Source organism: Eupeodes corollae, chromosome 1 (genome assembly GCF_945859685.1).
Source record: "Eupeodes corollae chromosome 1, idEupCoro1.1, whole genome shotgun sequence".
Classification (NCBI taxonomy): domain Eukaryota; kingdom Metazoa; phylum Arthropoda; class Insecta; order Diptera; family Syrphidae; genus Eupeodes; species Eupeodes corollae.
Genome location: NC_079147.1, coordinates 204,059,335 through 204,086,245, shown reverse-complemented (window position 1 = coordinate 204,086,245; position 26,911 = coordinate 204,059,335). Strand labels below are relative to the sequence as shown.

Below are 26,911 nucleotides of genomic sequence, written 5' to 3'. Positions count from 1 at the left end.
GCGCACATTCCTCAGCTCTGATGTGTTGTTGTTTTACTTTGAAGCTGACTTTTGTAATTTTCGTCGTTTCATTCTATATGCATACGCAGGGTATATAGGGATTGTGATTTTTCCCGTTCCCGTATGGATGGATGATGTCTTATCATCATCAACAACAAAATATTGCGCCAAACATCGGAAGTGGAAATCTTGCCGCATACGCATATTATACGTGTGTTTTCATGAAAAATTCAGTAGCATCATCGCATCGCCACTATGGCCGTTCGCCTTGTCGCCATCATCGCCGTCGAACCACCGCGCTGCCGCACGCCCTATAGCTGCCGGTTGCGTTTCATCATCGTGTTCTATTATTACCAACTTGGGAGACAACCATGATGGTGTGATGGTATGTATTTAATTTAAGGGAAGTCATCCCTCTTGTTTCTAAAGTGTAAGTGTCAAAAGAGGAGCACACTCAAATGTCATTTGCGACAGCACAGTACGATGATGTGGTGAGGAGAGGTGTGCTATAAATGTATGTCAGCTATACAGATATACGCTGATGTATATAACATAGCATCACGCAATAAATGCGAGGATGACGATAAAGTGTCGTTGGCTGATGAAATGATGGTATGACATTAACGTTTTGGATATATACCTAATTTTTGTAACTCTTGTTCTGATGACGAGGGAGATCGACCCTAGGCGTTTGGCGATATCTGTTGCTCATAGATAAGATGGTGATGGTGATGACTGTTATCATAGAGAGTTAAATTTTGTATGAATCTGAAGTGGTTATTATTATCCAGGTTAAAAAAAAAAACTATTTTATAAGATCCTAAAACTATACATAAAATGTCCACGAAGAAGACCATACGAAAACTTTCATCAAGAATTCCACTATCAAACGATTTCTTGAGAGGTTATGCAAAAGAAAAAAATTCCCGATGAGAAGAATTCATCTAAATGTCGCTCGTTGGTAATATGTATGCGAAGATCAATGCCTTTTAAGCCAATTGCTTCAAACAAAATATTTACCTACTTTTTAAGGCAAGGAATTCCATGACCCCAACTCGTTCTTCCAGGTTTTTCTTGTATAGTTTATATTCCTAATAGAAAGAAAAAAAAACACAAAGATTCAAAAGAAAGGAAATATCAGCTTGAGAAAGAAAAAAAGAGACAACGTACAAGCGGGTAATTCTTCATCTAAAATGTGCAGCATGATGCACAGCACCTAAACAAGTAGCATCCACATTCCTTTGAGTTTATCCGATTTGAACTTGTTTACATACTCGTATGGACCTTTTCTCCGCTCTCGTCGTCGACATCGGCGACGCCTCACCGAGCGCGCCACCATTGCTTGTCCCACCATCAGTAGGTACCAACACCAATGTCTGATGGGGTTTTAGTGAAATTCTAAATTTCTCCCATCTCTATAAGAATATAGGTAACTACATTCACATTGTTGTATCTGCTTTTTCAAAACCTCAAAAAACAAAGCCAAGCCAAAGCAATCGCAAATCAAAAAATCGCGCAGCCAAAGGTATTTAAAACAACAACAAAATAAGGAAGGAAAATAAAAAATTGGTTTGGAATGTGAGGGTGAAAATGACTGTTGCAATGGATTGTTATGGTCAATGAAACTCACATCAGCCTCCCAACAACACAACTCCTCGTATAAGAATCTCTGCCGCTTCAAGCTATGGTGCATTACCATGATGATCATCATCACCATCGTGGGGCAAAAGATACTTTACCAAGAAGCAAGGGGATTCCCTTTCCGGACGACATTCCATTCTGACGGCGCGCGGCGCAGAGTGGTGCAGCAGCAATGTCTTGGAACAAAAACAGCAGCATCAAAAACAACAACAACAACAACAACACTCAACGACCATCCGGCGTCCTAATGAGAATAACCAAAGAGGAATAAAAAGATGAAAATGGAAAGAAAACTGAAGAAGATGATAAACAACCTCGGAAGCAAATAGTCTTATACTTGCCACGGCGGCAGAGCAGAGTAGCAAAAACACAACAAAAAAGAAGAAAACAAATAAATAAATAAAGCGACATGGCAGATCGTATACTAGCGCGGCGCGCAAACATCTTACGAAGTACAAACTTGATTTGCGGACAAGACCTTTAGTCACAATCTGTTTTGCAAGAAATTATCAACAAAAATAACCGTTTTTACTTTAAAAAAAAATCTTGAAATGTAAAAATGGCGCCCAATGTGAAATAGCTTCTTTGTCTTTTGTATGAATGAACACTTGAAAAAAAAAACGGCGCTCAACACGAAACCCATATTGTAACAAATACTATTCTTCTATTATTCTTTTGTTTTTTACTAAGTTTTCTCTTAATTAAATGGCGCCCAATGTGAAGCCTTTTTTTTCAAAAATTCGTAGTATTTTTTCGCAACACACTACAAACCCAAATAAAAAGGTGAGTCTTAAAATTCAACGAGAAAACACTTCAGAGAATCAACATTAAAATATACATAGGTATGCAAAATAAATGAAATAAAATTTACAACAAACAAATAAACAAATGCCAACAACAACAACAAAAAAATAATAATAATCGGAGAACAAAAATCAAAAACTTATCAATTGCTTTGGATTTTCATTTTATTTCATTCTCCCATACTTTGTTTTGTTGTTGTTTTTTGTTGTTTTGTCTACACTTTGTAACAGTTGATCATCTACTTGCGATATTTTTACAACTTGTTTGTTGCCCGAGACTTGATAACATTTTATTTTAATGTTTTTTTATTTTTGTTTTTGTTTCAACTATAAAACCACCACCATTACCATTCACTTGAAATATTCTTGAAATTTATACATCCTCGCTTAGGATATTGTTGTTGTTTTGCTATTTCATTGTTTATTGTTGTTGTTGTTGTTGTTGTTTTTGTCTCTTTTTTGTTGTTGTTGTTGTTGGATCTTCTCTCATGCGACCAATTCAGCGAAATAAGAGTTATAACCAGGCAACAACAATCAAGACATTCAATTTACTTGTTTTCGGTTGTATGGTGTTGTTGTTCGTTTGGGTTTTTCTTTCGTATTTGCTCGTTTACTTTCTTTGTTGCTTTTTGTAAAGTTTCAAAGACCGGTTAGCCATTTCAAGAGGTTCTCTTTCTTTCTGTTTCTCTTTCTCGGATCAATTCACATCGGTCAATGATAATCAGGCCGCATTCCATTGGCTCTGATCTTGTGGTAAATTGGTATGAAGATAGTGATGGTGATGTTGATGATGATGACGACAAAGTAAAACGCAATGTGATTATAATTTCAAAGGCACATTAACGCAAAAAAGTTCATCTCTTAAATGCCATTAACTTCTATTGACAAATTTGTTAATTTTTGAAACATTTCGCAAAAAAATATTATTATTTTGAGATAACTACGACTTTCGGAAAATGTCACTGATTATGGAAATAAAGGAAGGAAGGAAATGCTGACTTGGAGTTCACGAACATTTTCGAGTCAGAGGATCCAACTTTAAGGTCAAAGGCTCATTTCATGACAAATTTTGACAGCACAAATCAAGTAAGTACAGTGGTGGTTTAGTATAGCGAACAATATAATGTTTAGAATCAATTTGTTATATCAAATACGTTTCTTCATGGAAGTCTTTAGGTCCATAGAAAGTAAAAATGAACCTATAACCGACTTAAAAGAACATATTTGACTTCACTTTATTAACCTATGTCATTTTGTTCTGAAAATTGATGCAATATTCAAAAATTCTGACAGCTTCGCAATGACTGATTTCTTGAACTTCAGTTTCTAGATTTTTTTGTTCGCTTTCATAATCCACAATTTTGATTATTTTAACATTGCTGCTATTAATATTGTAGGTTAAAAGATTACACCAACTGAATTATTCCAGTACTTCTAAATAATTTGTAGTGAATACAGTCTGAAAAAATTATGTAAGACTTCATAACCTACAACACAGTTTTTGCAATTAAAAATTGTGAAAATATATTTCTCGTGAGGGACATCGTATTTGTTACAACGATCATATTTTCTTGCTTTGGGAGAGCTGATTGGAAATATCAGCCTACTCCTCTGAACTTGGACAATAAATATTGTTCCAGCACTTGTGAAGCACAACCATAAAGCATCGTAAAAATTAAGGTGTAATAGAGCATTGATTAGGGCTTTATCGAAATTCACAATTTTTCAAAGCAAGCTGCACCCATTTTCTGTAACTATCGCCTTGACAAAATTCTACGAGAAACTTTGAAATTTGGAGAAAAAAAGTCATTTAATAGCATCATCAGTGTTCTGCAACATTGACAATCGATAGTTTTATCAATTGAAACTTAATGGAAGAAAATCACTAGAAAGTTCGATAAAATGGTATTGGGCAAGCTCGAAAGGGATAAACTTTTTCCCATCAGCTTCAAAGCTTTTTCACAATATGTAAAGCAGGTGCAAACAAAACCATACCGGAGGCAAGAAAGGTAATAATTAACTCTGAAAATGTATTGATTATTGAGAATTCGGTGATAAAATTAGGTACAACTCATCCCAATTGAGAAGTCCCTTTGCTGGGACCCACAATAAAAAAAGTGTGTTTTATATGTCGACGAGAACGTGTGCTGCTTCCCGACTAAGTCGGCACAGCTCCGCCAGTATTATCCCGAAATTTTATTCTATGTATACCCATCCTGTAGTATTTTTTTTTTCTTTTTTAATTATTTTGCAACTTTCTTTGTTTTTGATTTTGTTGTGACATGAGTTTAAAAGTTTAACTGACATTTCAGTCACATTAGTTTGAAAAACTTATCGTTTTCAATTAAAGAATCCGATTTTTCTAAAGGCGATAATGTGTTGTTTCATTGTGCAATGACGACGAGAAAAGTTAAAGATATCACCTAAATTAGAGAACATGGGTACTGTGTTTATAAAAGAGCGTCATACGTATGGCATTTTTATCCATGTTACTTTTAAAGGCATAGACAACACTAACACTTTGCAATCATCCGTTTCTTTTATGAGTTCGACTTCTGGATGTGACTGGGCACGTTATCCAAAGCTAATAAAGCCCTTATAGGAACTTTCTTAAAAGTATTTCAACCCAAAGGAACACGGAATTCTGTTGCTTTAAATGCTATACATACGAGTATATCTTAAAACCAACAAATTTCTTAAAAAAAAAAACAAGTTTTGAAGCTGCAGTTTTGAGAAGCTGTAGATAACTGAGGTTGATTCTTGAAATGCACTCCCTTAAATAAATATGAAGCATTTTAACAAACGACAAAAGTAAGTTACTTAGAATTTTTTCTGCCAGAGGCTTTAGTTCTCTGACGTAAACATATGAAGTGTCTGGGAGCATTTGCCAATACTATCCAGTTGTCTCCGCATTGAAAATTGCTTCGGTAGGCTCTGGTTGGCTGGACACCTAGCTCGTATATGTTGCATGAGACCACTACCGGATCCTTTTTTTTGAGCTGATGGTGATCTTGAGTGTTCTCTCAAACAGTTTAAGAAAGTCTGCTCTGTTGTTGTCAATTCATCGAGGTGAAATGTTTTTTGGCACTGGCTTTTAAAATGATAGGGATGTGGCTCTCATGTGGGCCCCAAAAATTGAGGTTATCAAGACACTTTTTCAGGGTGACTTCGACAAGATTCAGCAATATTACAATGACTGGAAGTTAAACAACGACTTTCAGAAATGCGAAACTATTTTGTTCAGGACTCCGCTGTATGGAGCCTCAAGGAATATGAAAAATCTAGTGATCGTTGGACCAAATCAACAGCCACTGGCGAATAAAAGTGTAGTAGCATCTGGTTGGATCAGTAGGGGATCCTTTTCCCTGACGAAACGGTTGTTTTCTAGCAGTCGTTTTGACAGCAGGGTGAAGGTGATTTGCTCTTATCCGCCCGATGACTGCCTATAGGTGCCCGGTATGGTTCAACGTTGCCCCATCTCAAGTGGAAAAGATTCGGGTGTTTGAGAGACAATGTCTGCGCCATTGACTTAAACTATACAGAACACTAGAGTCGGAGTACAAACATTACTATACCAACCAGGTTCTATACAACAAAGCCAACATAAACAGAATAGATAATTTCTTGCTAAAGCTTGGTAGGGGTCACATTGCGAGAGCGATGACGTCGACTAACAGCTTTGGGGCTTATACTACCCCAACAATGAGTACTACGAAAGTGCACGTTTAAGTGGCAACATTCCGCCCGAAGCTTTCCTCTATTTAGACAATCGAGGGATGATACACGAAGGGGCCTCCCTTCCGCTAATCTACCACGTCAGGTGCAAAACTGCAGATAGGCGACTCCAGTCGAGACGTCCATTGAACGGAGCAGAGCGTTTTCGGTTCAGTAGGACTGTTTCCGATAGGGACCGAAGAGATAGGGTGAGGCAGGAGAACCAGTTTTGGTGGCTTCAAATTGAAAATGTCATTTAAAGTTGTCTAGGGCGTTTGGTCTTGGCCGGCTTACATAGGTTTAAGGATTAGCTTAGGACAGTCAGGGTGGCACCAAACAAAAAAATAGCATAGCTTACTGTGGCTGTTCTAGTTCTCAAGCAGTTTTAAGTTTTTTTTAAGTAGTCTTATTGGTTTTGGTTAGTTTTAAGGAGCTTAAGTATTATGATGGGTAATTAAGTTATTGTTATTTAGTATTAAAATTGTTTTCAGGCCGAAAGGCAGTAGTTATAAGAAAATGGATTAACTTAGAGCAACCGAATTGGGCCAGTAAGATATTTTTTAAGTTTTTGAAATTTACGCTAGGTTTTTAAAGAATTTGTTCCTAGCTTTAAGACAGTTTTAAGATTTTGATTAAATAAACAAAATAAAAAACACATTCACATGATCGATTTAGGACAAAAATATAACAAAATTGGTATACAAATATGAACCGTATTTAAAGAAGAAGCCACTCTGTATTTTTATGGATGTTTTTTTGTAAAATTATATGCACCACAAGTTTACGTATTTAAATTCAACACCTGCAAGCAGAAGCGCTACCGTGCAGTTAAATTAATAACAAAAAACAACTACAGCAAAACAAAAATAACAAAAACAAAACCCACTGCCAGACAAGAATAATAAACGTTTATTGTCTGGTTAGTTAAGTAAACCAAAAACAAAAACAAAAAAGTAACGCCATCCCTCCAATAAAGTCATACCCTGGACGTCAGCCCAAACTTGAGACCCCAGACAGAGAGACCAACCACGAACAAAAACAAACGCAAAAAAAAAAAAAAAAAAAAAAGCAACAACAACAATAATAACAAAATCGCAAAGGGGGAAAAAGCATCATTGCAAAACAATATTAATTATATACTGCATATAAACATATAAGTAGGTATATAGGTATGCAGTATGTGTATAGTATGCAATTAATTGCAAATTGTGTAGAGCTTAATTCTATTATGGTGTGGAAATTGTTGTTGACGTGACTCCCAATAATATACAAAACAAAAAAATATAAAATAAAAACAAAAACATACGCCAGACAGTGCATTTACGTAGCCAAGCGCAGACACGTGTAACTATAGTTGCCGTTGCCGCTGTAGCTGTCGCTGTCGCTACAGCCGCCGTCACAACCGCCGCCGCCGGATCTGATCGCAGACGGACAACGAATGGGATACACTTGGCGAAATAAAAAAGTAATAAATTTAAGCGATTTATATATTTGTATGCACAATAACATGTAAGTCGGTCCCGGATAGAAGTCATTGCGTGTTTAAGTGCACCGCATACCACACTACACACGAAATTATTTCAGAAAATAAGAAATATTTTATCAGCAAAAAAGAAAAGTTATTCCTAGAGGTCATCTTTGCTTAAAACATTTTACAACTCAGTTATTGTCTTACATGTTTAAGAAAATAATTTAAATCAAATGGCGCCCAATGTGAGTACCATGTAAAAACAAAATTAGTGACTGAAAACTCTGAAACATTATTCCTGTGTGTGAGAAATGTCAAGGATAGAGGGGACCTAAAATTGGTATGCTGAAACCGAACGGCAATCTTTTGAAAATAAAGGCAAACCGCAGAAAAGTTAATTTTTTTCAAAAAGGAAATTTCAAGATTAAAACTGATATCATTAATTGTCTATCAATAGCGTAGGCACAAATATTTTTGTTTTTCAATGCATATCTATCTAAAATATTTTAAAACTTGAGCGTGATAAAAATGGCGCCCAATGTGAGTACCATCTTCATACAAAAAAAAAAAAAAACAGCAACAAGTATAAGAAACAAATCTCACTTAAATGATACTTTTTTGATGAACTTTTGGAAATAAAAGCAAACCACGTGTCAATGAAATGTTTTCAAACTTAATAGATCATCATTACTGGTTTTTATAGTTATTTATTAATATCCAATAAGTTTAAAAAATAATTGAACTTGAAGCTTCCTTATATCTACCCTGGGAATTCTTTAATTTATTTAAATGGTGTCAGGTTTTGATTTAAATATCGAATTGAAACCTCACAATACAACTGCAAAACGCAGACATTTTTAAAGAGTAAGTGCTTCCAAATTTTGTCTAATACAAATAAATACATAAAAAGTATGTTGATTGAAATCTTGGAAAATATAGAACTGAAACTCTGCGAACATTTCTGACTTGAATTTCACGAAAGAACGGCGCCCAATGTAAAACCAATCCTAAGGTGATTGTTTCGAAATAGTTTCGCAATAAACAAAAATAAATTCATATAACTAATATATAGAAAAATATCCGTTTATTATAATGGAAAGGATAAATACATACATAGATGATGTGTATATACAAATACAAATTTTAACTTACCTCATTTTTGATGTTTAACTCACACTAAAAGTAATGTTTCCTTGTTCAGCCATGAGTTGATAATATTACGATTTATTTCTTCCAAAAATTTAGTAGATGAATGTATTTTATCTAAAAATTAAATTACACTGGTAACTTTACTTTCGATTTGCGCACAAAAACTTTATATTTATTAAATTTTTATTTCACGAGCATTTCACTAAAACTTTTAATTTTTCTACCGGAACACAGTTGAATGGTTATCTGAAAAGAAAAATACAAATGTAAATTTAATTCTCAGTTCAATACTTTAAATTCTTAGAAAGTATTTTATATTAAAAACAAATGAGCTTTGTAAAAGGGTAAAGGGGAAAAGTTTCCGGAAACCAAACCCAATAGTCATATAAATATTTTTCAATTTACTTTGAAAATCAAGTTCTGTGAAATCTTTTACGCGTTAATCATCGACATTTGTTTTTAAACGACACAAACAAGAATATTAAATAAAAATAAATCAAGGAATTTTGGAAAAATGTTGTTATTCGCCATAAAATTAAAACTATTTTGATAAAAAAATAACAAATAGATTAAATACCTTTTGTTTCATTTAAAATCTGTTTTTCTTCTCTTTGAATTAATTTCTACTATGTATCAATAAAATTGAGCCAGCTCCCCATTTTAATTTGTTCATTCAAAACCGCTACTTCACTATACTAAATCAAATAAAGCTCTGGTGAAAGCTGAATTTTGTGTATGCGGTCGTATCGGAAAATATACACAAAATTCCTATCATTCCAGTTGGTGTTTATTTTCCAGGAATTTATCATAACACAAAAAAAAACACAACCATTTGTATGCCTATAAATAAAATATGTTTACCTTAATAGAGTACTTAAAACAAAATTACAGAAACTAATAACAAATGTCAAACAACATCTCTTCATTAAAGCTTTGTCATGCATGCACCCAAGAATTTAAAACTAACTTTCATCAAGTAGATGCCTGCCTACCTATGACGTCGGCGACGTGAGTTTCATGAGAAATGAATTCTCAAAAAAAAAAACAACTAAATTGTGACACATTGAGAAAACATTCAACGCAGTCGCAACCTCACCTTTTAACGGAAATTCCGAAGTTTGTTACGTACATCATAAGTTTTGGAAGATAAGAAAGGTACAGTAAGAATTTTTATGATTACTTTTTACAGCATTACCTTAAACATATCCATAAAAGTAGTAAGAAAGTAGAGACACTTTATGTCTAAGCATTGTTTTAATGATCAATATTTGTTTAAACGAGCCGCAAGGCATCTAGTGAAGCCAAGGAATGTTGATGTTTTAATTTGAGTAAGTTTAGAACACCGGAAATTAATACACAGGTGAAGACTGTGGGTTTATACACATTTTTGAAGTTTTCAAACAATATAAAAACTGGCGCCCAACGTGAAACCGATTTTTTTTTCTCCAAACCAGTTTTTTCCTTTATACAAACCTTTAAATAATTATGAACCACGTTATTTGTACACTTTTAAATTGCAACAAAAAACTTCAGAAAATAAGAAGTGGCGCCCAACATGAAACCTTATATGCTTCGAAAAAATAACTTTAATTCCATCTCAAATCATTTCTAGGTTATTCTGCCTGATTTTCTATTATGAATAGAAGACGTGGATAAAATCGCTCAAGAAAGATCCAATGCCAAACAAACAAACATCTCATCAACAAATTTTATAATACCTAAAACCCATAGACAACTTGGCGTCGTTAAAAAATAATAAATTATTCATATACATTTTGAATAGATATTTTATACTAAATACAAAAAAAAATAATAATAATAATAAAAAGAAGAAACAAACATTCCAAGCAAACTCACCTCTAACCTAAAAATATGCTTTTGTTGTTTTTTTCTCGTATCCACTTAATAACTTGTTCTATTAAATAAAAAACGAAAAAAGAATTTCAACACTTGTCAAAGAAGGAAAGAAATATCGAAAAAAAAACAAAAAAAAGATCGACCATCACTTTCGATTACAAGCGACGACGACGACGATGCGACGGCGATTGCTACACAGTGACGTCAATGTTTGGAATTTTTAGTTTTTCTAATTTGTATTCTTTTTTTTTATATAAGCCACTTAATTTGCTAATCATAAATGCAATTTAAAAAAATACACATCAAGAACACACGCAATTGATAATAAAAAGAAACATAAACAAAAACATAGACTCTGCTCCCGTCGTAAATCTATAAAAGAAAAATCACACTGGCATTTGTGCGGTGTGGAACTTGGTAGGGAAAGAGACAAAAACTAAGCCGCTCATCTTACTAGAACGAAAATATTTAAGAACACAATTGCAACAAATTCCTCACAATAATTAACAAAATTCTATTAATATTGATTGCTATTTATTATTTTCTTTTGTAGTTTTGTTGCTTCTCTTGAATTTCAAATTGATAACTGTAACAGAAAAACAACACGACGAACGACGACGACGCTGACAAGAGGCCCCTGCTAAACACACAGTCGATCGGCTCCGACTCCAAAGCTTAACTAATTGTAATTCTTCTCAATTCGGCGGAGAACCCATACCTATGTTTACCCGTACTCGGTTGCCGAGTCGTTGCGGCAAACGAAGGCGACATGTTTGAACGAACAACGAAGCGAAGCCCTTTTAGTGTGAGACTGTGAGTTGGTGCTCTGGCTCTCGCCGGCACCTTTTAAAGAGTGCCCGATCGTGATCTGGAATAAAAATTGTATGCCTCTCATAAGTTAAAGATAGAAAATGAATTAAAACGTCAAAATAAGAACACTTGTAGATCTCTGAAAAAAGAACTACTGTCAAACAACAGAATTCAGAGGAACGAAACAACCGAAGAGAACATGGCTATCAACTACTCAGAAAATAAAAGAGCTAAACGTCAGAATTATCTTAAAGTCCGAGAAGCATAAAAAAGAGAGTGGTGCCACTTACTTACACTCAAAAACAAAACATTTAGGAAAAAGAAAGAAAAACCAAACTGATCTGAACTGAATTAAACACGAATGAGTAAAAAAGGGGCAAGGCACATTCAACAAAAACAAACTCGTCATTGCAAAGTTTTATTTTTGTTGTTTTTAATTCATGACAATGGCACGTAATTCACGCACAAACAAGAAATCCTCAGAATCACGGAAAATTAATTGGAGATAGATAAATTTATAATTTGTTGATTGAAGTGAAGAGAGTAATACAGCAAACAAATGCTTTGCTTTTTACAGCGCCAAGTGCGGGTGCGATTGAATTACGCCAAATTGTGTTATTGGGCATTTATTGTGGATACAAAAACAAACAGGAAACACATGATAATGATATATTATAATAGTAAATCTAATTGTCGGTTACAAAATATACACATACACATACATATGTATGTATATCTACACAAATGTACATAAAGTAACAATAAAATAAAATTAGGGAAGCAATAGAAACACTCGAATAGCAGTTATTAAACAACAATGCCGAAATCAGATTAAAAATTTGTGAAATTTTTCTGATTTGTCATGAATTTAATCCCTTATGCGGATAGGCGGATGAATTGCATAAGCCACAATTAAATGTCTGAGGTAATGATGATACAATATTATATTTGTGAGAAATGTTAAGATGGAATTGGTTTTTGTAACACAAAGGGCGTTGATTTCTTTTCTTATAAGTTTGTTTTTTGTACAGATGTTAGAAAAATATTGACTAAAAGATATAAATTCGAAGCTTGTATATTTGGGGATTATACTTCAATAATAAATAAATTAATCAATTACTCAAAGTTCATAATAAAGTTGTTTATTGGCACCGACTCCGAAACAAGGTTGGAACATTTTTCTTTAGAATATTTGTCATTAGAATGTTTTAAAGATTCTTTCTAGCACTTAATTTCTCGTAACAACCATTTCATAAAATAAAGCTTTTAAAGTGAAGCTTAAGAATTTTTGCTTTAGAACTTTTCCTATTAAACATTTTTTGCAATGAAGACGGCTAACATGAAATAAAAGGGACTTAAAACTTATTTTTTTAAAATAACTTGCAAATCATTTCCAATATTTTAAAAACATTTATAAATAGAACTTGACTTCATTCTTATGGCCACCGCGGCGAGCTTATTTGCAGCTTTCGATTCGTCGGATCCAACTTTCGATGACTCGCTAACACTGGGCGGCCGATACGATCGCTATTTCGCGTTCAATGTTACCTCCAAGCTCTTTCAACGTTTTTTCGGCTTGTGCATAAACAAATGACTGGACATAATTTTAAAGAAAACAGTCTAGATACCTTAAAAGGTGTCCAATCGACTGACCCATTTCGCATAACTTGCTATTTTGCGATGAAATTCATCAGCTTGGCGCACCGGAGAACGTGCGTCACTTCTGATCTTGACAGCATTGTTCAATGGGAATTCATGCTGCTTACTGTCGCAAAAGCGTAACCCTCCCCCAATGTGCCACTTTGCATGAGTGGTACTTGCATGCATCGAGGAGACTTAACAACTAGGTATTTGCATCACAAACCACTTGTTGTGGAGTGATCACATATTTGACATCGCCAAAATTGCTGCCAAGTGCTTAGGTTTTCTCCCACGATGAAAGAAGTTTTTGACTCCTTCTAATCTGGCTATGATTTACACAGCTTTTATTCGTCCAAAACTTTAGTACAACGCTCAAATTTGGTCTGGTGATCCAATAACGTACTTAAGTCTTCTGAATAGAATTGAAAAAAGAGCTCAATAAAATGATTGAAGATCGTTCTCTTACCGAGACATTTGCTTCTTTTGAACATCGCCGCAAGGTCTCATGCCTGTCATTGTTTTATCGTTATTTTTATAAACAATGCTCTATTGAAATAACCAGTTGCATTCCTCCCCTTCAACTGTAATAAACGTACTGCTAGGAACGCCTATCAGTTTACCCTTAAGCCCGATTTCTGACGTACTGGTAAGTACAGATATTATTTCTTTAGTCGCACTACACGAATGTGGAATGCTTTACCAGGCACCCTTCCTAATTGCTTGCACTGTGTTCATTCATTATAAGGGTACTGAAAACCCCTTTAGTGCGGGCAGAGTTAAATTTAAAAAAAATGGTGCATAGTCTTCAGTTTTTAAGTCAACTCGATCTAGTATAGATGTGAACCGCTATCCTTACGCGAAATACGCCATAAATTGTTGGGCGATGCCAAATTCTGGAGAACACCATAGAACAGACAGATTTTTATCGATTGTTACGAACGCCGCGCCGGAACGGCATCGATATTTTCGACACTTCCACTATCCTGTTGTATAACTTGCTAGGCAAGATCACAAAACGAATTTGAATTAACTTCCCATATGAGGGCTAGGACTGGAAATTGGAGGCAACGCTCTTAAAGTTGCAGGCACCGACGTTTGTCAATTGTGGCTTCTCTGAAGAACTTAAATAAATTAACTTACAACATAAATTATTCTTTAGATTGAATCCTTTGAGTAGGAAGGTTTTAAGGAAAAGAGCTTAAACAGGGTCAAAAATCAATCACTTTAGTTAAGTTAAAAAATTGTTCGGTTTCGTAAAATTGTTCAACTTAAAAAAAATCCTAATCATTGTTTTGCAAAGTAAATAATTGTATTTTTTTTTCAGAAAGTGAACCACACGAGCTAAAAAAAGAAAAACTACACACAATTATTATTATTTTATATTTAAAATGACACAACAAAAAATATTACGCATACGCCCGACATGACTTAATCACAACAAGTAACTCAGATACCTACATACATACATATGTAGCTAGTTCTATAAAAAAGAATATTTTAAATAATATGTAATAAAAATAATCTAAAGACACACATTATGCACACTGTATAGTGTGGACTTTATTTACAAAATGTTTGAATTAAAAAGTAAATAGCTTCAAGATCACACGTCTCTCGAAACAGATATTTTATCTACGAGTATACTCGTCGCGTCGCTTCGTAGCACAAGCGTTTTGAGCACTTTCTCTCAATTTAACGCCACCAACGCTATAACGCCATCACAAGCCTGTCACTATCACTGTGCCACCCCCTTTGCCATCGCCATCGCCATAGCTATACAATCGACGCGAACGCCTGTCAACACATTTGTGTATGTCAACATTTCCTATTTTTGTATTTTTAAAGCCTTCAAATTTTTACCTTCTAATCCGCACGCAATGTATGTATATGTATTCCTTGCCTATGTATGTATGTTAGGCCGATTGAAACATGTGTTTAAAGGTGTTTTGTTATTTCGTTTCGTTCATATTTTTTTTTATTTTAATTTAATTTTTTATCAATTTACGTGCTATCCTTAGATCTATATTTAAGTCTACAAAACATATTTATATAATACAAAATAAAGATTGTATGAAAACAAATTTGTGATATTTGGTTAAGATTGTACAAAATTGACGTCATGAGTTTGATTGTTCGTTTTTCATAATTATATTGACGCATGTAAATATAGAGTAAGGCTTTTGCTGTTTGCTTTTTGCTGTATAGAAGTAGTGATGGTTGTTTTCTTTTATTCCGAAGAATCTTGACGGCACCTAGGTACGTACATATACCGATAACTTTAAAAATGTTTATTAAAAACAACAATTAAGCTCGTGACAGCTATTATAAAATTTAATTTATGTTTTTTTTTTTTTATTTAAGTTTATTTGATTAAGAAACATTGATTGAAAACGAGAGTGTATCAAATAAGAAAAGAGGCAGCAGCAAAAATAACATGATACAGCAACAAAGTCGAGCAGTGACAAACAAAATACTCTCTCGCATTAGATCGGAATTACTTTATTAAAAATTCAAACAAACAGGACTGTGTTAAAATACTTTCTCAATTATTTATGTATAAGCTTTTATTTTTATTTTTTGGACTCTGGGTGGAATCGGCTAAAGTGATAGCAGTTTTTACTATTTTCCTCTCTATCTACAACTATCGGTTGATTTCTGGCACTTTTATTTGATAGTTTTTCATTTGATTGCAATCGAAGAAGTGGAACTTGATATTATTAAGCTTATCTATCTACTACCAACTCTTGTACTAGTTCAAACTTATTTTACAAATTAAGGGGCGAACAAAAATGTTACCCAACTAAGAAATTTGAAGACTAACAAATATTGAAAAACAATTTAGGAAGACAACTGAAATCCAAATGAAGCTGGGCAGACATATTTAGGAACTAAGATTAGCTATCCAATAAATTACGACCAAATGGTTTTCACATTCAAATCGACCTAACAAATTTTCACGGAAAAGATGGGAAGATATTTCAATTGCAATTGGACTTGCGGGAAGCATATGACCCTCCACGCTTGTAAGAGAATGTAATGTTAACAAGTGTTTAAATTACTGCAACCACTAGTTTGCTATCATTTGGGACTTCATGTATTAATTTGCAAGGTCCTGAAGTTTCATAAATGGTTATCAGATTTTTAAAACATTCCATCTAAAGACAATCAAAATGAGATTTTTGCGTTTTCTTAAAGATAATGTATGATATGTAAAGACATTCAACTAATTAGGATTTTTTGAAAAATAAGCAAGATACTGAACGTTTTTAAACACACAAATATTATTAAAAAATCGGCTTCATACAAAGCCTCAACACGAATAATACAAGGTTTTACGCGATATTTAACATCTTTTATCGCAGAAATCTGAGGTGATAGATTGATTTTGAAGTCAAAAAGAACTTAGAAAAGGTATAATTTGATTTCCAGCTACATAAACTTGTTGACCAGTGTTATTAGCTTAAGTTCAAAATAATTAAGGAAATGTTGTGTAAAAACACATAATTTAAATAAAGCAGTAACTTTGTCGTTGTCAAAAGCTGGAAACCTTTCGTTAAAACCAGGGGTGGAATCGGCAGTTAACTATCATTTTTTTGATAGTCAAATTGACTATCCTTTCGTCAACTGAATTCAATTCGGTTAAACAATTCAGATGCAAATTGTAAAAATTCATTGGTAAAATTTTAAATCGATTCTTATAAAATATCTAAATAAAAATATCAAATTGGCTGTGTTTGAATAAATGTCTTACTTTTCTTGCTTTTTTCGAATGTCGTAAGCTTTGTCGACTTTGTCAGCGTTTATGATTTTCTTGTTTCTTGTTTATGATGTTGGCCAACAAGAACACAACATGTTCAAAAATCATTGAAATTATAAATTGTACTTATGGTGAAGAAACTAGCCCATCAGGATTAAAATCGGCAATACCTGAAATACTATCGATTTTCGCGGTTTGTAGATTCTTTGACATGCTGCATTCAGATTTCGAATTAGGAAATCTTTTTTATTTGTAAGAAGAAATTGGATACACAGGATTCACCGAAATGGCTCTTTCTGTCCAAAGGAAAGACTACTTGAATAAAGAGTAGTGTAGTAGATGTAATTGTTTTCAATTTTCTTACAATCTAAAATATAATTTTTACGGAAAACAAATCTTACTTAATAACATACAAAATAAAAATGTTTTGTTTAGATAATTTGTCAGCTGTGTCTACCTTTGACTAGGCCAACATCATAAACGAGTTACCAAGAAGTTGAAACTACTGGATTTAACACATGGTCTGATGTGTATGGTTACTGGAATAATAATGAAATAAAGAAAGAAATCAATTTTTTTGTATCTCACTTAAAATATTGTTATCGAATTCGCATCACCTACAGAAATCTAATTTAATTAACATTTTCCTTTTGGTGGACAGATTTGGTAAATTATACTGACAAAACCAAAATCAAGTCCTGGAAATTCATTTCGATTGAAACATACTTTCGTAGACAACTTAAAAAATTTTCAAATAAAGTTGGGCCAAAAACTAAGAATTAAAGAAGAATAAATTGCAATATTTTTAATGTCAAATCATTGGAAAATATAATAATTTCAGGCAACAATCTTTAAATAGACTTACGAGTAAGTTAAGGATAATAATAACGATTACATTAAGCTAAATCATAGATTAAATTTCCTTTTATAACAGCTCTTAGAAACTTAAGCTATTTTTTTTTGGTTGAAAATTAAAAACATTGTTTTTTACTTTTGAACAATAAGTTATTTTTAAACGTTTTTGATTTTGTTTTTATATTTAGGAAAAAATTCAACAGTACTGTAATTTATCTCTGTGAGGAGAGCTAAAAAGCGAGAGAGTAAGAATCTGTATCTGTTAAAATAAAAAAATATAATATATAAATTGTTTCTCCTTGTTCCACTTGTTTGTTTGTTTTTCAGTTTTGTTTTAATTTTGTTTTTGTTTTTACTTTGGTCAACCTAGCTAGAGCTCCTCAATAGAGAGTAAAGCACAACAACATTTTATTTGAATGATGAAAACAAAATATAGAATGAATAATCATTTCTAGGGAATTATAATAAATAAAAGTCAAACACATACGCACTTGGATGCGACAATAAGGTGCCATTGACTTGACTTTTTCAAAATAAGTCCAATACAGTGAAATACCTATAGTAAAAACAGATGTATAGAGAGAAAACCAAAAAGAAACAGAAAAAGAAACAAAATAGGCAACTATAGGCTAACATCAGTATTTGTTCTTTTTGACTTTTTGATATGATCTAAACAAAATTTTATATATCTCAAAAATTCCATCATCAAAAACAAAAAACAGATAAAGTATAAAATTTTTGGTGTTACAAGTTGGTTTGATTTTCCGAGTGTTGAGTTTGTTTTGATTTTATTTCTTATTGATACATTCTTGTGTGGGCTTGAGTTTTTTTTTGTGGTGTTTTAGATTTAAACGTTTAACTAATGAATCCATCCGTTCATTGTCAAAAATGAATTCTATTTCTTGCCGAGGATTTTATTTATAAAATCAAAAAACAAATACAAATTTAAAAAAGATTCCAATGAAATGTCGACAAATTGTTTCTTTTTGACAAATTCAATAATTATGTTCTATTAGGTTGTTTGTTTAAACAAAATATAACATTAAGTTGTCATAGAGATAATTTATTGCCATATGCTAATTCAAAGGCAACTTTAGTGTCATGTTATTTATTATTTAAATTAATAATGAAAAGAATATACGACAAAATAAAAGAAATTGGGAGAGGTCTTAATTTTTCACATCTGAGGTTCCTTAATTTCGGACTCAATAGAAAGCATAAGTAGTAATCTACATATATTAGAATTTACATCAGAAGACTTATTTAAAAAGGTATTTATTGCAACAATGCATTAAGTGAGACCTAAGAGTAAAGCATTGTAAGAGCTACAAATGTATCCATAAAAAGTCGCTGTTTGGTGTGGATCATGGACTGGCGGGATAGTTGTCGATGGTTCTTCAAATATTATACGAATCGATGACAGACTTTTTTTTGAGTAAAAAGGAAGAGTTTCACTTGTATGACATGTGGTTTCAACAAGACGGTGTGACATGCCATACAGCACGCGTAACAATAGACCAATTTAGTGGCGAGTTTGGTGAACAGTTTATTTCACGGCTAGTCAATTGGACATCTTTATCGTAAGATTAACGCCTCTAGACTATTTTTTGTGGAACTTTGTTAAGGCTCATTTTTAAGTTCAAAATATTATATATTTGAGGCGGAGCCGTGGCCAACATTTGCACCAAATAATCCTGAAATATTTAAGTATATCGGACGTACTATCATTTCATATAAAGATTTTTGGAATTTTTTTGAATTATATAAATTTAAATGTATATGAATTTTTTGACAGCTGTCACTTGATCTATGCTAAGTTTGGGTTGCCATTTCATAACGAATAGGCTTACTACTGAACAAAGTTTACAAATGTATTAAAAAAGTAATGGTTCGGTTTGCGCTACGCATCAATTTATTGAAGGAACATTATGTGATCGCTTTATCTCGCGTCTTGAGCATGTGGCGTGGCTTTTAAGGTCATGCAATTTAACACCACTCAACTATTGTTTGTGGGGTTATGTGTCTATTGTATACGCAAATAAGCCTGAGGCAATTGACACCTTGGAAGAGAATGTTCGCCCCGTTGTTGCTGACATACGGCGGCCAATTGCTGCAAAAAGAAATTCGTCCTCAACTGGAATTTATTCGAGCCAGAGTCGGCGGCTTGAAATCAATTCTAAAACATAATGACAAATTCTTATCTTTATAATTAAGTTAACTTTTTTGGAAATAATATTTAATAATACTCGTTTTATTTCTTTTCCAAAATCACTCGTCTAAAAAGATATTAAATATCTGACGGGACTTTAATATATTAACGTCTATTGTCTTAAACTGACGTTTGTTATTACAGGTTGATTTTTTTATTGACGTATTATTATCTTGGTTGAATTTCTGGTGACGTTAACAAATATGTGACTCCGTCTTATTCAAATTGTAGTTTTTAGATTTCGACTTTTATCTTTAACTACAATTTACATAATTTCTTAAATTTTAATTAAAAAAAAACAGTAAGTTACTGTCATACCACACAACCTAAGATTTAAGCTAATTGATACGATCAGTGTTATATTGAGCACTGACTTCTGTTTACTCAAAATGTAAATAAATTACGAATCTTTATCATCATCATTAAATATTGGCTGTAATTTACTGACGCATGATATTCCAAAAATATAAAAATGTGCATTTGCGTCACATAAAAGCGAAATGTATCCACCTCCCATAAACATTTTCGTTTTTAGTATGCCTCTTTTTTCTAACTTAAGGGCCCTGCACATGAGAGCGAACAACGAATGAACGAATGGACAAACAAAAGTGTTGTTACACATTTCAAAAAGTCAATTTTAAAGAAAAACACAATTAAATTATAAGAAACCAATTAACACTAATGTTAGGATAATAACATTTGCATTTTGTTCTTTAAAACAGGATAATTTTGTAAAAATAGTTTGGTAGTAACGAACTGCAGTGTGGTTGCAACGAACTGTCAAACCCTATTCGCGTTCCACATACCATCCACACTGCAACGAGTTAATTGTTCGCGCACAACATAACCTCAACATTATACCACTCTTGTTTTGTTTTTGTGTAAAAGATCATGGTTGAGGAAAATATGGAGAAAAGAGAATAGAAATAAAGCTCATGTGAAAGAAAAGTCAAAATATGCGAACATCCATAGTTCGCAGTTCGTAGCTCATGTGCAAGGGCCTTTAACATTTTCTTCCGTTTCGAATGCATATTTTTATTTATTCTTCCCGAAGGATACTAAACGATGAGTTTACTTTTTAAGGAGTGTTTACGTTTATGGAGTGTTAATTAATTTAACTCTTCAATATAATTCAGTGGGTAAGGAAATTTCAGGGATATTAAAAACTAAAACAAAACAAAGAAGATATTCGACTTCAACTTTTATTTTATTGTATATTTTTTAAAATAAAAAAAGAAACCGAAAATGCATAAGAACACTTTTAAAACGACTGTGCCAAGACTAAGACGACACACTTTGACGACGACACAGACACGCTGCGTCTTCGGTTGTTAAGATGAACAACAGGTGTTTTTCGAAATTGAGGATCTTAAGGCGTATTATTATTGGTTTAAAACGTGTTAATTGAGCAGAAAATGAATAATAGTTTAGTTAAGAATTGAGCTTGAGGACGTTTTTAAGAGACAGGTCATAATCATAAATATATGATACAGTTTAAGTAAAAGCATACGTATGAGTTCATGTATTATATGAGAAGGCAATTAACATGGCCCTTGAAGCATTCAAATTCAGCTCTAGCATCATATACAAGCTTTTGATGGAAAATAAACCTTCTTAAAACAGACAAAAAACATGTTTCTAATTGTGTTTCCTTAGATTTGGTTGGAAGAAAAATTGTAAGCAAGTTCTTCAATTCCTAAAAGCAGAGTGCCCGAAGCTTAATTGAAGCCAACTCGATTTGCATTTTATTTATCCAGGCGAAAATTAAAAGAAAAATCGGTGTTACATAAATACTTAAAAAGGTTCACTTATACCTTCCTTATCTTCGTACATTATTGGCTAAGACAGATGTATTCTAAGTTAAGAAAAAAAAACTATGGCAAGCATGAAATATCATTTTGGCAAGGAAGTCGAAAATCTCTTTGATAAACCACTAGATATACTATGTAGGCCTGCTTTTATGTACTGTACTTTAAAGTTTCTATATCCAATATAAATATACTCCAACTTATGTGTCTATCAGCCTAGTTTTTAGAGCTCTATATTTTAAGCATAACAATAATAATTTACAAACAACAAAAAATCGAAAGACAGCAAATATCTACTAGACTAACTAACCAATCTACCTATAGTCTCTATACCTTCCTACCTATAGAATCAAGACAACACAAAAATCGAAAACAAATCGACACAAATCTAGGTCATGCCTCATGCGGATATAGAGCCAACACATCATGTGAAGAAGTGGCGTAGTATGAACAAAAAAGCAAAAATAAAAACTAAAATCGTAGACTAGAAAATTAGATATGAAGGTAAATATAGGAAGTCGGTTTGGGGTTGAATAATATTGGTTACAAACATAAGCAAGGAAAACTTCATCGCCATAAAACGAGTGCTAGATTTTTAGGTACAGTTCACAGTTACGGGAGTAATATCTACCTATGACGACGGTTTAAAATTAAAGAAAGAAAAATAAATCATAATGTATCTATAGAAAATATCATACCATACACATACCACAGCAAAATACACACACACACAGTTATAGACGAGAAAATTCAACCCCATACAGATTTAATAACAAAACGATTCAAAACAACCCTTCAAATGACGTTGACCCCAAAACAAATAAAAAGAAACTGAAAAAACAGCAACAAACTAGATCCGGTGGGGCGCATGTGCCTCTCTGCTGCCTGGTTCAACGTACATTTCACAACACGATGCCGTGTTAATGTTGATTAAGAAGATGACCGACGCGACGCGACGCTACGACGACACGATACAATAAAGTGGGGTGGAAATTTCGGCATAAGCCCAAAGAAATAAAAAAAAAAACAAGTTTTAAACTCTCAAACAAACACACACACTACCATATACGAAGAGAAGGAAGAGAAGTACAAAAACCACCCTGCCTGATCCCATTTGCGCACTGTCTCTAGAGACTATATAGTACACTCTTACCAAAACATAGTCATATCCCAGCCCATCCCGGAACGGCCCGGCCCGGTTAGGTTTTATTCGATTCAACTCAGAGACTCTACTGTATTCTACCATTCTACGACGCAAAATGTCAATGAATGAGAAATGAACATTGAAAATCAAAACAATAAATTCACATAGATTAGATAGATATGTACTCGTACTACTCCCGGTGATATTTGTATGTACAGTGCTGTGCAAAACATTTCCAACCAATGGGCGTTTTCTTTTTTTTTTTAGCTCAGAGCAGAACTGTGAAACAAAAAGTCGTGTTTCCCTTTTAACTCTAAACATTCAGAGCTTCACAATGTTGTTTTTCTTTTTTGATCCTTACATGTTCTGAGATTTCAAAGTCCGCTCTATGATTTAAGAATACAATTGCTGAACACACCCCACAATGTGAATGCTTGTTTGAATATATAATCATATTTCTTGTTTCTGCAGAAGAAAATGGTAAGTAAACAGACAAATGTCAAATAGTGACAGGCAAAGTTTTCAGTTTCTGAATGCTTGCTTCAATATATAATCAAATTTCTTGTTTCTGCTGAAGAAAATGGGAAGTAAACAGACAAATGTCAAATAGTGACAGGCAAAGTTTTCAGTTTTTGAGCTTTTTCAAAGTCCGCTCTATGATTTAAGAATAGAATTGCTGAACACACCCCACAATGTGAATGCTTGCTTGAATATATAATCATATTTCTTGTTTCTGCAGAAGAAAATGGTAAGTAAACAGACAAATGTCAAACAGTGACAGGCAAAGTTTTGAGGTGCGTTTAAACGCTTAGAACATGCTTTGTTCACAGGATGTCTAGAGCATTTTCGGTACTCTGTTTAGAGCTCTTTTCTGAGCAAAAAAGAAAAATGCTTAATATAGTTCATGATGATTAAAGTTCATTAAGTTGTGGAACAATATGTTATTATCAGATCCACCATCTACCCTTCATCGTCACTAAACAATATTAAACAATGATTACAATTATGATCAATCGAGTTAGGTCGTCTTGTTCAGTTTTCTCTTAAAAGAAAATGAACTGCCTTTCTTGTCACCTGACATGCACAGCGTATTGCCTTTCGGATCTACCAAATTAAGACTAATTCTAAACTCTATAGTTAGCGAGTATATAAATGCTTTTATATCAATTTAATCCAAAGATATAATACCACTATAATTAATGTGCGCCATATTCTTTTATGAATAAATTGGATACATTTTCAAAGTGATTTCTTAGGTTTATTTTCATCAACGTTTTTCATTGCTTAATAGTGGACTTATATTAAAGCTTGCTAAGTACTATTACTGATGCATATTCACGTAATTTTGGTGAACTTTAATCTCAAGTCCATGTATATTTATTAGAAGGTTTTACCTTAAATTCGTTGGATGCATCTTCCAAGAATCTCTGTACTGCCAAATTTACGAGGCCACTTACTTAGGAATTTAACGAACTTGCAGTTCCACATCTGAAGAAGAGGTATGGAGCCTGAAAACGAATTTTAAAAGCTAATAGTGCTAAGGAGAGGTTGGACACAGAAGTCATTTATAAAAATGAGAAAGTGTATCGGACACAAAACGGAGTCCTGAGCAATCCAAGCATTTACGAGTATATTGTGAGTTTTAGGCTTGAATCTTTTCAATACAGCTTTTAACAACAGAATGATTAGAAAGAAAAAAAAATCATTGCATCAAAGGAGCGAATTGTCGACAACGCAACACAACAGTTCGATGAGATGAAGCATGAGATCTTTTGTGGACCTATTGCTGGTCATTAAGGAGCCCTCGATCTTCGACATATTTCTCAAGATGGTAATAAACCAGGAACATAAATGGAATCAGTCAATAATTAGAAGGGGTGGACATACGATGTTATCTACGTATCAGAAAGAGGCCTGAAGAGTAGGATAATTGAATAAATATTTGTACGTTGTGGTTTTAAAGAATACCTCTTTAGAAATGAAGTGTGGGGCAGCGGACATAACATGGCGAAAGTATAGACCTCTCTGACTGCGTTAAAATGGTGGCGAAATAAAACAATTCCTCGTAATTTTTTTCGAATGACCAAAAACGTTTACTGACTGACTGATTTTAAACAAACGCAAACTTAACCTCAAAACCTCTTTGCAGCTCAAATTAGACCATGCTTTTAGCCATGTGTGTGTTAAAAGTGCTCATTGCCAACAAAAATAATTCAAACTTGTGATTATATCAGCATTGAAGTAAGTGAAACTATCGAGGAAGCAGAGTAATAAGTTTTAAATGTTTTTTTTAGGAGCTCTTACTTTAACTTTAGGTTTTGATACGAGAAATGATCAGAAATAACAATGGCCAGATGTGGCTAAAGGACATGGATACTGATAGCGTCTTAGATAAGAATCAATCAATATAACCCCATTGCCATTATCCATGGATGGCACTTGCACAATGAGACTGAACACCTCGATATTCTCGGTATGTGTGTCACCAACCACCTCTCGTGGAATGGTCACATACGCGATGTCGCCAAAAATGCCGCAAGGTGTTTGGGTTTCCTTAGGTGATGCAAGAAATATTTCACCCCTTCATAATATTCAGGAATTTAAAAGAAATGTGCACCGACATCTCCTTTTTAACACTCTCTCCTCTTCCTAGTGCTCACACTGTGCCGCTGCATTACAAGGGTAGTAAAATCCCCTTAAGTGTGTGCTTATTATAGCAAAAAAAATCAAGAATGTTTTTTGCTCTATTGTGTAAGCAAAAATCTCAGCGCTCACTCCTTCGGGTGTTTTCTGACTCGAATTTTGAAGCCAAGAAAAATTGTGTACAAATTGATACCATCTGTAATAACTCTTTTCAGTGGGAGGAATTTTATAGGTCATTAAATTCAATCAATTATCTGCTTATTAACTTCTCATACGAAATTATTGTATCGGTCCGATTTGTCACATTGTACATTTTTAAATTTCTCGACGTTTCAAGGTCCCTAGAGTCTAAATAAAATATTTTTGGATACAGATAATATTGTAGAAAGATGCAGAAAGGACTCTGCAGGATGAAAACTGTTTAACCAAAATTAGCCAATAACCTTAGAGATGTGATTTAATTTTATATTATATATTGTAACGTTATACTACACAAGTATTGTTTTTTGTTTTTTTTTTGTCTCCTCGAATATTTTACGAGATATTGGATTCAAACTGCTTTAAACTTAGAAGAAATATTATTTGCACATTCAGTAAAATAGCCAGTGAAATAGGCAGTTGCATTCGAAAAAAATGATTTTTTTTTAAATAAAAACCTACAAAAAAAAACATTAATAAAAGTTGGTAAAAATGATTTTGGACTCAATATCTTTTCAAAAATTTAAAATATTGGCTTGAAACTAATTTGATTTCATAGGATATATTGTGTTCGACATTCAGAATATTCAGTAGAATTTTTATAAAAAAATCCGACCGTCAGTTGTTTTCATAAAAATTAAGATCTTCAAAAAATAGTACTCAAAAATGCAAAAATTGATGTTCGATTTTTTTATATCTCGTGAATAAATAAAGGTATAGGCTTTAAATTATTTATCTCACACAAAATATTGTTATGACCATTTTGTAAAGTTTTAAGGAAGACAAATCGAAAGCTATCAGTGTGGGTCGCACCCAGTCTCTTTTTTACGAATAATTTAAACCTAACACATAAATTTGAAGTCATTCCATTATTTTTTATAATAATAATATGTTTTTGTTATTCAGTTTTTTGTATTCAGTCATAGCCCAAAACAATTCCCTCACCATTAAAAATGGCGGAAAAAACTACTCCAGCGATGTTAAAAAAAGAATTTTAAGTACATTCATGTTCCGGACCTACTTCTCTGGTCAAGGGATCGGTCCTATTCATCTTTCTGTTTTATTATATATACACATAGTCCAAAAATTCTCCCTACAGCAGCTTTCTTTTTGGTGATTCGAGATAAAATATTTTCTATTACAATATATAAAAAAAAGGGGTTTTGAAAATTACAACCGCGATTTGTTTAAATTTGGTACCTCTTTGGTTTTTA

At 33.1% G+C, this 26,911-nt stretch overlaps 1 protein-coding gene across 5 annotated transcripts in view; it reads right to left on the bottom strand.

Moving 5' to 3' along the window:
• LOC129939889 (insulin-like receptor) overlaps window positions 1-26,911 on the bottom strand; it is a 153,415-nt gene that overhangs the window by 111,700 nt on the left and 14,804 nt on the right. For 2 of the 5 annotated variants that reach the window (XM_056048073.1, XM_056048072.1), the window contains exon 2: window positions 8,779-9,021. The gene's annotated coding sequence lies outside the window, so the exon portion shown is untranslated. Of the gene's footprint in view, window positions 1-8,778; window positions 9,022-10,632; window positions 11,417-26,911 lie in introns of those variants that run through there. The other 3 variants (XM_056048075.1, XM_056048074.1, XM_056048071.1) reach the window with 3 other exon arrangements.